The 13720-nt window shown below is 33.9% G+C and overlaps 1 protein-coding gene across 1 annotated transcript in view; it reads right to left on the minus strand.

Annotated features, from left to right (window-relative positions):
* LOC118194746 (band 4.1-like protein 4A) overlaps window positions 1-13720 on the minus strand; it is a 342463-nt gene that overhangs the window by 322849 nt on the left and 5894 nt on the right. The window lies entirely within an intron of this gene.

A 13720-nucleotide genomic window follows, 5' to 3' on the forward strand; every position in this document is an offset into this window, starting at 1 on the left:
TTCTTCTGTTAAAGAAGAAATAGAAGAAAGAGTTTGTTCCGTTCAGAAACAAATCGAACAACAAATTGATGACCGGGTTTCTGCGGTTGCCAAAGAACTGGAAACTTTAAAGAAATTCGTAGCGACGACTGGGAGTAAGAGTGATGATTTTAAATTCTTACCGATGCCTGCTCGTCCATCTCTGAAGCTATCCACATATGATGGGAAGACATCCTGGCAAGTGTATAAGACCCAGTTTTCTATCGTGGCGGATGCGAATGGATGGGATTCCCAAGCTAAGGCCTGTCATCTCGCCGCTTCTCTGAGAGCAGACGCAGCGGATATCCTGCAGACGCTTCCCGAAAACAAAAGGTTAGATTTCGAAGCTCTGTCCGGCGCCTTGGAGTTGCGCTTTGGGGAGAAGTGTTTAAAAGACTACAGCAGGCTCCAATTAAAATCTCGTCAACAGAAGCCTACCGAAACACTTCAGGAGCTCGCCTCGGATGTTGAAAGGCTGTCCCATCTCGCCTTTTCGGAATGCCCGACAGAAACAAGGGAAATCCTGTCCTTACAATATTTTATCGACGGCATCCGAGATACTGAAATACAGAAAGCTCTTCGAATGGCAGATGTAAAGGACATAAAAAGCGCTCTGTTGTACGCCATGAAGTTCGAGGCAGCCCAGAAAGCAACTAGTAGAGATCGCTACCCAGTTAGAGCTGTGCGAGTCCATGAGCCAGTGGATCAACTGATGACTCGTTTAGATGATTTAGCCAGACAAGTCGAAGATTTGATACGGAGTAGGAGCGGGAAGAAAGTGGCTCTAAGGTGTTGGAGATGTGGTAGTGAAGGTCACCTAAGACGGAATTGCAGAACACCCCAGGGTACGGAATATAAAGCAGATGATTTTACCAGACAAGTCAGTGGCTTGAGACGGAACAGAAGTGAAAAGAAACTAATTCTAAAGTGCTGGAACTGCGGAGTTGAAGGCCACATACGAAGAAACTGCAGAACACCCCGAGGTACGGAAAATAAGACCATTTCCCAGCAACAACGCAGTAAACAAATTAGTGACCATATCGAGGAACGGAGGTTGCCAGATAGTGAAAAACCTTGTTTTAAAGCTCTTAAAATTTATACAGTGAGTGGCAACAATAACGGACTGTCCATCAATGGGAATATCGATGGAGTTCCTTGCAGTATGATCATTGACACAGGAGCTAATCTTACTATCATTAGGAAAGATTTAGCTGAACAGTTTAAAGATAAACTTATTTGGACGCCATCCTGTGTTACCCTTCAGACTGCGTCTGGTGACAAGATCGACATAACTGGGAAGTTAAACGTAAACATCACGTTTGGAAGTGCCGCCTACCATCACACGGCATATGTGGCGGATATTACAGATCCATGCATACTCGGATTGGACTTTTTAAGGAAATACAATTTTTCCTTAGACTTGAAAAACAACAAACTGCTTTCAGGATCTGAAGACATGACTATCCATCCTAAGAAGGGATCCTCACCTGGAAATGCCGACGCTTTGTCCGAAAGAACCAGCTCGAGAAACAGCCGAAATCATGCTAGGGTCGAAAAGAAACACCAGACTACCAGCTATTCTCCATCTCAGATGCTCTTCGGTCGAGACCTTCGTCTGCCTTGTGACAGCCTGTTTCATCGCCGTACGGATGTGCCTTCATCGCCTGAGGAACACATCCAAGATGTCAAGGCCCGTTTTGAAGTGATGCACCGTTCCGCACGAAAGCGAGTGAACTTGGCGACGGAGAAAGTGAAGACCAGATACAACACGAGAGCTGCTGGACATAGATCCAACGAAGGAGACAAGGTGTGGTTGTGGAACCCGATTCGACGAAAAGGAGTCAGGCCTGATTTACAGTCACCTTGGGATGGTTCGCTCACAATCCTAAACAGGCTAAATGACGTCATGGTTCGGATCCGTGAGTCTTCGAACTCTTACGACAGGTTAGCTCATTACTGTGGCCATAGTACGTAATGTAAATAATTGTAAATAGTATCAGACCATGGTCTTTTTTGTTTATAAATGTGTATTTGATTTGTATTTGATAGCATTTGATTTGTTTTTTTTGTATTGCATTTATTGTTCATGTTGTTTATTATTGTAATGAAATGCTTATTAATGCATTTATGCCACAGTTGTAAGTTTAGCTTCCTGTCCAGGGATTGTACTGCCCGGGACGTGCAGTCCTTGGGAAGGGGGCAGTGTTACGAATTTGGTATTTAAAAAGCTAATGTTAGTTCAATTATAAATTAAATGGTTTTATTTCTCGCGCAGTGCAGCGCGTGACGAATATTAAAAGAGAGCTAAGCCGGAAAATTGAAAATACAAGAGCGCGTGCGTTAAATAAATAAATATCTCTTTTTGATTTCGAGAAAGTACTGGAAAATTCTAGCGCGTGATTTTAAAATCTTATAAAAGGAGGAAAACATCTCAGTTTGTAGTAGTTGCTTAGTTTGTTGTTGTTTAGAAAACTGCTCTTGTTGATTGTAGCGAATTCGCGGATTAGCGTTCTTTAGCTGTTTTGAATGACGTTCTATTGGACATTTGAGTAGTTAAAAGATAACTACTGTGAGATATTGTAATACTGCATGATAATTTGAGAAAATTTAAGCATTTTTGTTGTGATAATAATAAATTTTTGTTCATTTTTCATCGGACTTGTGCATTCATTTCGTAACGAACCCGTACGCACGCAACAATAGATTTGCTGTGCTTTATATACTGATTTGGGGTACGGAGAAGGAAAAAGATGAAAGAACTAAAAATAATTTTGATTCCAAATATTCAGGGTTAACTTCATATACTCATAAAATTAATAAAATGATCGTACAATTGGTCGCTTATAAAAAACGTTTAGCCAATAGAAGTCATTTAATAAGTTATACGAATTACTGAAAGATCCGCTGGCAAATAACCGTTGAAAATCTGAGCTATTTCAAGCTGAACACCCGATTTCCAGATCAGCTTCTCCTCCCACAAAATAAGAAGAAATATTTAAACCTTAAAAACATACAACAGGAAAGGAGGAAAAACAGGCCATGCTGACATAAATTAGAAAGTAATCTTTCATTTGAGTGGAAAAGAACTGGCAATTCCTTTCATTCTCTTTCACGCGTACTACATTTTACATCAATTCTTTTATTTCCTCAGCTAAATTCTCACGAAATAGATTAATGACATGATTGTGAAAGGGAACAAATTAACCTTCATTAATAATAGCCGAAGATATTCTTCAGCTTGTATTATTTTACTTTGAGCGAAACGATTAACTGACCATGTAAAAGTAAACCTTTTACAGGCTCGTGATTTTAGCTCCGAAATTAATTCTATAGAAAGGTGCAGTTATTTGAAAATATAAATGACCATTTTTTACGTATAATTATAAATCGCATGGAGTTCAACGTATTTTAAGGTATAGCTCAGATGTATTCAAGAAGAAAAAATAAACGGAAGAAACGGTGACGTAAGACATAACACTTTTTTAAAAAAAAAGTACCAGAGATTTTATTAATCTTCACCCTCACTTTTTGCCTGCAATACTTTTTTAACGAACCAAATTATTACCGGCATATGTTATTTTAAAAGAAACAATATAGCGAATATAAATAAATAAATGTATGACAAGACTTAACACTCTATCGAGAATTCTGAAGATACGTTATTTCTAAAAATTTTGTGCTTTTGCTATTGGATTTTATGTGGCGTAAGGGTGAAGAAAGTGATGTTTTAAAAAAAGTATGGCAACAATTAACCTTCTCACGGGAACTCTAAAAATAAGCTGCTTTAAAAAATTATGAATTTAATATCTGAATCCCTTCAAGATTTTTAAAAAACATTTTTATTGATTTTTTTTTCAACAACATATTTGAATTTGTAGTGGAATTGCTGGCTGTATTATATTTTAGAAAATTTTATTTAAATTTAGGAAAATTTAGAAACATAATTTTTTTGAGGGAAAGGCTTTTTAAATAGTTGATAGTTGTCATTAAATTTAAATTTTAGAATATTGCACATGCTTATTCAATCTTGTAACAGTCATATGAATATGCAATAATACAATAACAATACTGTTATTTATGCTGTTTTGTTATGTAAAATATTTACGCAAATAACATGGAAAAATTTAAGCCAATAGCATCTTAACGGGCTCAACAACCATGGAGGTAGGAAGTAAGTTATTCTTAACTCCATGTCAACAACACAGAACATTCTCGGCTTTTGGAAGAACGAGGGAGAAGCGAGTGTTATCGGGAAGATTACCTTTCCATTGGGGCATGGGCAATTATAATAAGTCCTATAGTTGGCCATGGCTGGGGGCATGCATGTAGGGTAGGAATTATTCCTACCTCCATGGCTGGTGTAAGAGGGGATAAAAGTATTTGAGCGAAAGGGTATAGAAGGGAAAGAGAGAACCATCAGAGGAAGGACGAACTGTTGCTCATCGATAGGAGAAAGGAAATTTTGGGCGGAAAAGCATATACACCGTAAGTTTAACCGGCGATCACGTCACCAAATGAACATACAAATATCATGGAATAAAAATCATCAATGAAAATTTCAATAATACAAATTTCTTCAGAAAAAGGTTGTCAATTTATTTTTCAGTTGGCCATAAATCAACAATACCAGCCCACCACTCTCCAGGAATGTGATTTTTGAAGCGGCGATGCGAAGACCTTTCTGTCTTTGCAAATTGCAACTTCACATCTCCATACAACTAAAATTTGCTTTGCTGTTATGTGTTCCGAAAAAACGGAAATCTGTCTAATTCTTAAGTATTTAAAAAATTAATAAAAAATATTAATATTAATTCCATGCACAGTTTCATCAACAATATGTGCATATTAAATAGGAAGAAAAAATGTGAAATATTTTTGTAATTACAAATAAACATGTGCAAAAAACTTGAAACTTTATCATAAATAAATACATAAATGCAAAAAATTTGAAACTCTATTAAAAAAAACTGAAATGTTTCAGATTTTTAACACCTGCCCAAAAGGGCTTTTCTAAAGTTTCATATGATTTATCAGTAGAGATTATCATTAGAGATGGGCCAGGTGGAATAGAGAAACATTTTGCATGATATGCATTTGGATATACGGGAACGTTATATAGCTTCTGTATACTTGAGAAGGGAAAAACAAAACTGTAATGCAACTCTTTAAAAAATACTTAAAGATTTTTTGTTAGATATACCTTGAACTTGAACATATTAAATATGAATCTTACGTTTTTGAATAGCAGCAGACTCAAATAAAAAGCAAAACAAGGCAAAACGTGTTTCGAGACTATAATAGCCCTTTTAATAATAATAGTTTAAAAAAAAAGTGAACAAACACCAACAGGAAAAAAAAAAAAAAAGACACGATTTTCAAAAAAATCTGAAAGGTTTCAGATTTTAAATTACATCTAAAGGGGCGTTTTTTTAATGTTTTGTGCGTTACCTTTATTTATTAAATATCATGTCCTTTGCACTTACACCATGAAATTCAGTTCAATAGCAATGTCGCAAAATAATTTTAAAATGAGCCTATCTTTAGAATTTCCGATACACAGTTCCGCGCGCTGGAGATAAAAAGGTTTTTTTTCCTCCGTAGAGTGCTGCCATTGCTCGTTTTTAAGTCGTTGAGTTTGTTACTAAAAAATTCGTTAAAGTTTTACTTATATGAAATCGATAATAAAACAAATTCCAAATTTCAAGATTGGTCTTCCACATACCCATATTTGTAGGAGGATTACGTCATTCAAAATTCGATGGCTCTAGGTACCGTTGTTTCATCACAATGCGAGATATATACCTACATTTATGCAGATTTTTCATTATTTAATTTCTTCAAATATAATGCAGGACTCTAACATTTGGTGGCAACAGTTTGAAAAGTGAAAAGGACATTGAAAGTGATTGATCGCAAAACGAAAACAATATTCCTTCAGGGACAAAGCCCCTTTGGACTAAAGAATGAACATCCAGAAAAGAATCAGTTTTGTTTTCAGTCGTTTGTTAAAGCCACCAGTTTACCAGTATAATAGAAAAACCATTTAAATTTCATTTCACGTAGTTATTCTTTCACTTCCCTCGACCTTTGCGGCAGAAGAATATAAAATTTTCATTAAGCTATGATGCTAGCAAATGGTAGTTATCTAAAGAAACTATTTAAATTTTTGCAATCGAACTTAAAAACTTTAGCTTTTGAACTAATGAAGTAACAGCTTTGAGATTTTCCCTATATTCCCATATAAACCTTGCTGCTAAAAATTTAAAGCTAAAAATAACGAATAATAAAATCCTTACTTTGGTCATTATTACAGTCCTCGTTTAATATTTTTTATACTAGGCTAGGCTGCAGTTGTCTTCGTAAAAATTTCCGAAAATCGCAAATTTACGGAAAATTTTCATATATATATTTATCAAAAAATGTACTTGATATAAATGGAGCTGCAAAGCTCAACGCACGTTACTGCTGTGCTTATTTCCTCCACATAATGTTTAACTGGTTCTACTCGAACAATAAACAAGTTCTACTCTTCTCTTTACTTCTTTATCAGAAGGAAATGACGGAAAATATCATTAGTACATCCCCTTATGATCGAATTGCCGCTAGTCACGGTTATTTGAACTGAATTCGGCCTAGAACTACGTTGAACATGATCTTTAACAACAAAAACAAATTCATCGTCTCAATTACAACCCTCAACCCATTAACGTCCATTCGTAGCACTTACGGTTTGTCATATTTTATTACGATACACTAAATCAAAGAAGAGAATAACCCTACATTTTATAAATTTAATGGCTTTAATAAGGAAAATAATCATGATAAGTTAGTTATACGTATGTGGAATTTCAGTATTTCATTATAAACGTCTTAATGCAATTTCACTAAAATGAATTAATTCCTTTCTCTAGACAAAGAGACCATTAATTTTAATTAAACATTCCTGATATTTAATGAAAAATGAAACGATAAATAATGACCGTAATCGATAACGGAATCCCATTGGGTGTAATCCGGACTGAATGTTTAACTGCAACTGTAATAGAACAATGGATAGCGAATAAGCGGGAAAGCTTATGAATGAAGCCATTTTGATTAATATTCTTAACTGAAATGAATGGTTTCTTATCATTTGTGACTAAATGTGATGTATACTAATGTTTTCCAAGTTCGGAAATAGTGTGTTTACGAATTTAAGAATGGTTGTAATATGGTACTTACTAGGGAAAATGACTGACGAGATAATGCGCACAGTAATGGAACAATTCCGTAGAGAATGGATGCTGCCATTTCAGAATAATACCTTGGATGGATAATGCCATTTGAGAATAATAATCATCAATCGCCTTCATTTCTGTTGAAGTTTGATGTAATATAACTTAATTTGTTTTTGAATAAATAATTGTCATTACAGTATACAGCAAATCGTCACGGCAAATGGTGGTATTTATAACAAAAATATTTTCTTCATTTCTATTCTGAAAACCTTTCTCTTTTTTATTCTTTGCATCACAGATAAAGTGACCGCCTTATCGTATGACTTTCAACCAAATTACCCTGGCAGGGAGGACTGACGGTGTTTTCCTCCCTTTGTGGGGGGGATGCAGTTTTTAAAAAGGAGTTCAGCTGTTTGCCAATTGTCGTCCATGGATGCAACTGTTTATAGTAGTGTATGATCAGGGTCGGCGCTAAACATTTTGCCGCCGGTGCCTCCTTAAATTTAAAAAAATGTTCTACTAAATTCTGCTTTTGAGTGTTTACCCTAAATTCTAAAAAATATGCTAAATGTGCTAATTCTAAAAAAGTGCGCTAAAGTGTTTACCGCCCCTAACTTTGACCACCGGTTCGACTGGCTCTGCACCGGCCCTGCATGTGATTATGTGATACTTAACAGAAAGATTAAGATGAACTTAGTTGCGTATTAAGATGAAATTATTAATTGAAATGAATAGAATTCAGAGAATATATGCTGGAATATTATAGGGCTTTTTGCAATTAAACAAGTAAATAACAATGTTTAGGAACTGAAAATGAGAAATTAGTTACTCAATATAGTGCATTCAACAGCTGTCCGAGTCAGAGGATTTGGTTTCACATAGAAGTTTCTAAGGAAAACACTTTCGCCATTCCGTTTCGAGTCCCACGAAAACTTTCATAGATTTACCTTTTTATATTGAGCGTGATGACAAAGACTCATTCAGTAGATTTTAAATTCCACTTGGTCGCTACACAATAGCCATGATCTCTAGAGATATAATGCTTAATACCTGGATACCTGAAGTACACTGTGTAAAGAAAATTTTAGTACTTAATCAAAGAAAATTTTATTATCTAATCATGTACCGAGCAGCGTCATCTTCTGAAATAGTAAGTTGTATTCTGCGCACCTCTTATTTAAATAATTAAAAAAAAAAAAAAAAAAAAAACTAAATTAGCAGTAATAATTGAAATTTCTTCAGAGAATTTTCTTTGTTCAGATGAAACAAATTGCTCAAGAAACGAAAGAATATATGATATGCACGTTATGGGATCCATAAATATCCCAAAGTCTCAACTCTGTGCAAACATTCTTAATTCTTTACTTGCCACTTCACCTCAACCCCTCTTCTACCTGAAGTTCTGTACTTTCTGTCAAGAGTGTTGCTGTAGGGCACAAGGGTGTGGTTATCAGTCGTATTTCCTATCTTTATCTATCTTTCGAGGGGGCTACGTAACAAGTTCTTAACTCAGTAGGTGGACCACCCAGAGTCAATCAGAGACACTATCAGCCTTTATTTCTTCGCCTACTGTTCGAAATTGACGCCACCTTTTGCCTTTCGCTATTGAAAGGCTCTGCTTAAGGCAACAACCGTGGAGGTAGAAGAGTGGTCTACAGATAGGTACTGAAGGTTTTCTTGTGCGTCACAAATCAATCCAGAGAGGAGTTAATGGATGGAAAGCTGGAAGAACTAACTGCAATTGCAATAATAAATAACAAACTATAATAGTAGATGCAATGTATTTCCATGCGCATCATATGTAAATGATGTAACAGTATAATGGGAATATATCTCTATAGAAGTGTTTGAATCAATTATCGCATCTGAAAATGCACTATATCAATGCATTTATCTTAATATGCATATACTATAATTAAAAGATAATCGGACGAACTATATCTATGACGCCTAAAGCTAAACACTAAAACATTTATAGACTTCAGTTATTTTCAGTATTTTATAATCGGCAAAGGCTCTATTTCACATTTTTGAGAAAATTTATGAACTTCAGCCCAAGTACTACATAATATTATTCAGCAAAAACTTTTTGAAGAAATGGTGTTAGTAGAAAATATTAGACTTAAGGACAAATCAATAAAGTTTTAATATATTTATCAAAGAAAAATATGTAGGTCGTTAAGAAGTCGTTGGGTTTCTTATAAAATGACCACATTACAGTTGTCTCTAAAGGTTCTTAATACTGTTGCTTAGTGTCTAAAAATTTTGCCCACCCTCCTCAAATTATGCTATCCAATGCCTCGCCTAAATTCTAAAAATTTTTCTGATCCTAAATTTTGATACTCGGTGTTTCTCTAAGTTCTAAAAATTTTACCGTCCCTAAATTCTGATGCCCAGTGCAGTCGCACTGGTTACATCGACTCTGGATACAACTAACACGGAGTCAAATTTGTGGCTCTTTTGCATGTTTTCAGAGACATATTCAATAATCTGTAGAGGACAGATTCATCGGAATTTTTCACGTTGCATCACTGACGGCACAGCTGCTCTTCAAATGATCATTTCAGCCCTTATGTTTAGTCAGTGGGAGAAAATCTATGTATCCATGCCGTGGCAAAGTTAATGCAATGAGAATGAGAGTTAGAAAAATGTGCCAGTGCAGGTTAAAACAATATCAAGAAAACAATATTTGACTCCTCAGACGTATTCCTCAGACGTTCTTCTCTGAGGTGCAATGAAAAACATTGCATTTTTGGATAAACCTCACACACTAATCTCAACGTAGGTACTGAAAAGACAGAGATCGTGTCGCTGGTTTGAAGAGCTATGAAGGGGCATTAAGAGGCAAGGCCGCAGTAAGAACACTTTGAAAAATAAGTCGTCTACATAGTTTTGAAACGAACATTTAAATATTTTTTGATGATTACAGTCACACATCTTTACAAGATCCATAACAAATCACCTCAGTCGACTTTTCAAATGTGTTCGTCCAATTTGTATGGAAGTTCATTTCCTCATTCAAGTAGACGCAAATTACAAACTATACTAAAAACAAGGCGCTCATATAATTGTGTACATAACTAACGCGCAAGTAGCATGAATTAGAATGTGCATGTAGCATGTTGTTTTAATATACATCACTGCCCGTTCCATAGCAGAAATGCGAGCATATTTGTTAGGCCTCTTATAACCCTTTAAGAAGTATTTAATCGTTGCCTTTTGTTTCCTTATTATGTAACGAGGTTTAATTAACAATGTAATGTAGTGAAAATGCAATAAACGCCTAAAATTTCAGCGCACATTCAGTCACCGTCTAGCGGATAGGTCAGGAATAATAATACGAAGACAAAAATGAGTATATGAGAGTATATGGCGATAGTAGGTAGTGTCCCACGATTCTTCTGATCCATTGAAGCATTCTGCAAGAGCTAAGTGCAGTCTTTCCAAAACCTTTTCATGCAGTAAATCACATTCAAAGAATTTTTAATATACTGCTAAGTAAAAATTAGAGATGAGGCATTGGCGTGGCTCTGAACAAAGAAATGAAAAAAAAGTGATGTCAGAGCTAGGGTAACGTGCCAGAAAGTTTTGAGAAATTATGCACTGAATGAATTGAAGACAGCAGCTGGGTAAAAACGAAAAAGTTATTTTTCCTTTTTATCACCAGGTGCATAAATGATATTTTGATCACCCTGGCAGAACAAGCAAGAAATAAGACCCACTGAGTTTATGTAACGTAAATAAAGCATAAACTACGGTAAAATTGAAAATAAAGAGAAAAGATTTTTTTTAAAAAAATGGTTCTAGACGAGGTAATAAAACTCCAAAATAATCACAACAATAATATTGATGGAAAAAAATGCTAATCTTTAATGTATATAAACACAGCCACATCTATTAGTTGCAGTGACATAGATAACAACGAACAATTTCAATGAACATGAGGTAGACAAGAAAAATATCGATCAGAAGATGGAATGCAAATTAAATACAGGGCAATGACACTGACCTTTAGCATCCAGAACAACTTTCTCATGTCGATGGCTCGAAGAAGAAAAGAATAAAATTGCACGGGGGGAAGGATGTACGACATTCAAGTTCTCTATAAATGGCGGTCCTTACCACTAATTAGACGACAAGATTAGCGCTGGTATAAAATGCATTTTAAAAAGCCTAGCTTTAGGCGTCATAGATATAGTTCGTCCGAATGAGTTTGTTTATTAATCGAGCAACTTTTACGAGAATCACACGACGCTGAAAGAATGCTTTTTTTGGATCTTTTGAGTCACGAAAACACACAAAAGCCGCCAGTATATGATTGTGGTTAATTTTTTTTCTTCTTTTCGCTACCTGAAAGAAAGCCGTCTTTTAAAAGCGACGACTTCATACGTTGATCATCCCCCTTTCTCACGGTTGATGTTGTTTCATGTGAGAAGATTATTCTTTTGAAAAGTAGATAAGTCTTAGAATTTAGGTTTCGCCATTTGCATAAAAGAAATGGGTGCTTAGGATAATTATTTTATTTGAATTGGAACATCTCCTTTGCAAGTCAAATTAGCTGTAGGTTTAGAAATAAAGGTAGTTATTTTATGAAAGAGATTTATATAAAAATATGTCTTCGTAAACCTGAAAGAGGTTTTTTTTTTTTTTTTTTTTTTTTTTTTTTTAAGTGTGTTTATAAGATACAGCTCCCTTTAAGGTTAGTTTATGTCAAAGAATACATTCGGCCTTTTTAGATTATCTCTACCTTTGGTCCACCTCGAAAGCGATGTGATATTAATTTTTATGTAAAGCACTGTTGTAAAATTGGCGGATGATCAAAATGGAAAGAATCTAGAGCCGATCCATAGCAGGTACTGCAAAAGACTGCTTTCAGATTTGATACTGAGCAAAACTTAAGACCTATATTTTTTCCCACGAATCCTCGCGCAATTTAAATTTCAGAGTACTGCACACGAAAAATGATAAGGTGCGTAATATTATTTTTCAAATTTAAGCAATTTGTTAGTAATTAACAAACTCAGCGATTTCAAAGCAATCATAAAGACTTGTCAGAATATGGTTATTTGTCGCGGCATAAGATCTTCGTTTAACTTTCAAACTTAATAATATTGCTGTTGACAGTTCCCAGTGTGCTGTCATCATGGAAAACACAAAATACTTAATTTTCTTTAAAATCATAAAGTTTGTTGTTACTTAAGAAAATGAGAGATTAAAAAGCAATAAATGCACTTCTAACAATTTAAATCCTTATTTTACTGTTTTAGTAATCTAGCTGATGGGTATAAATTAGAATGAATTTATAATACATTCAACTGACTATTTTTATGAACATTTGCTACGTGGTTGTAACATAAAAGATATTTCTAATGGTGTATGTTACGCAACTGATACAAAATCATTTATTATTGCTAGTTTTTTTATTTTTATGGTATTTTAAATTTTAAAAAAACTTTGAAATTTTTAATTTACCTTTTTAAATTTTTCATTTTAGAGTTTCTCTTGATTTTTTTAAATTTTATTTTATAAATTGACTTCCTGTTATTTCATATAAGAAATTATATTAAAGTTACATTGGCTCCGTTGAATAAGAGAAAATTTTAGGGGTAAAAGACTAGAAATCATTTAAATTAGTAATATAGAATTCTAGTTAATACAGAGGAATCCTCTATATTCTCTAAATTTTATTTTATTACATCTTTAGAAGTTTAAAAATGAATCGCTAACATTAGATTGTAGTTTGTCTTCGAAACAGCAGTTTATTAAACATATTTCTGTATTTACAACTACCTTAACATTTACATATAATTAAAATATTTAGAAAAATGGCAAAGAGTTTGTACTTAAAGTTACAAAATGTTTAAAGTGTTTAAAAAAATAAAATTTATTAAAATCATGTAAATTTTTAAAAAATCGATGTAACGACTTTTTTTTTTCAAAAATCTATTTAGATTTTTTATATATTTAATATTTAAACGACTTTTAATACATGTCTTCTTTTAATGAACAAATTAAAAACTCTCAGTTTTGCTGCTTGCGCTATTAGACAGGGCGAAAAAAATGTGAATGAATTTTACATAAAATTTTAAATTAATTCCTGATTTTTTTAGGCAGCTTTAGAAAATTGCTCGACATTTTCGGTTATTTGATGTTAAGAGAACTTAAAGAAGTAAAAGAGTGATTATTCATTGTTAACAAATTTTTCAACTGAATAATTTGACTGAGACTAAATGTGATTGAGACTAAAAAGATGGAAATAAATACATACATAAAAAAATAAATAAATAAATAAATAAAAAATAAAATAAAATAAAATAAATATATAATATATATATTTTTTTATTTCTATCTTTTTATATTATATACCGCTCTTCCTCATTATATATTCAGACGTGATTCTAAAACTACGTTCTGGCCGGAAGTTAAGAATTGATAGGAAAGGAACTTTACCTCAGAATTTAACTGCTAATAAAATTAACATAATC

This window comes from Stegodyphus dumicola, chromosome 4 (genome assembly GCF_044657685.1).
Source record: "Stegodyphus dumicola isolate Sdum_Otavi_A_Nest chromosome 4, ASM4465768v1".
In the NCBI taxonomy this organism is placed as follows: domain Eukaryota; kingdom Metazoa; phylum Arthropoda; class Arachnida; order Araneae; family Eresidae; genus Stegodyphus; species Stegodyphus dumicola.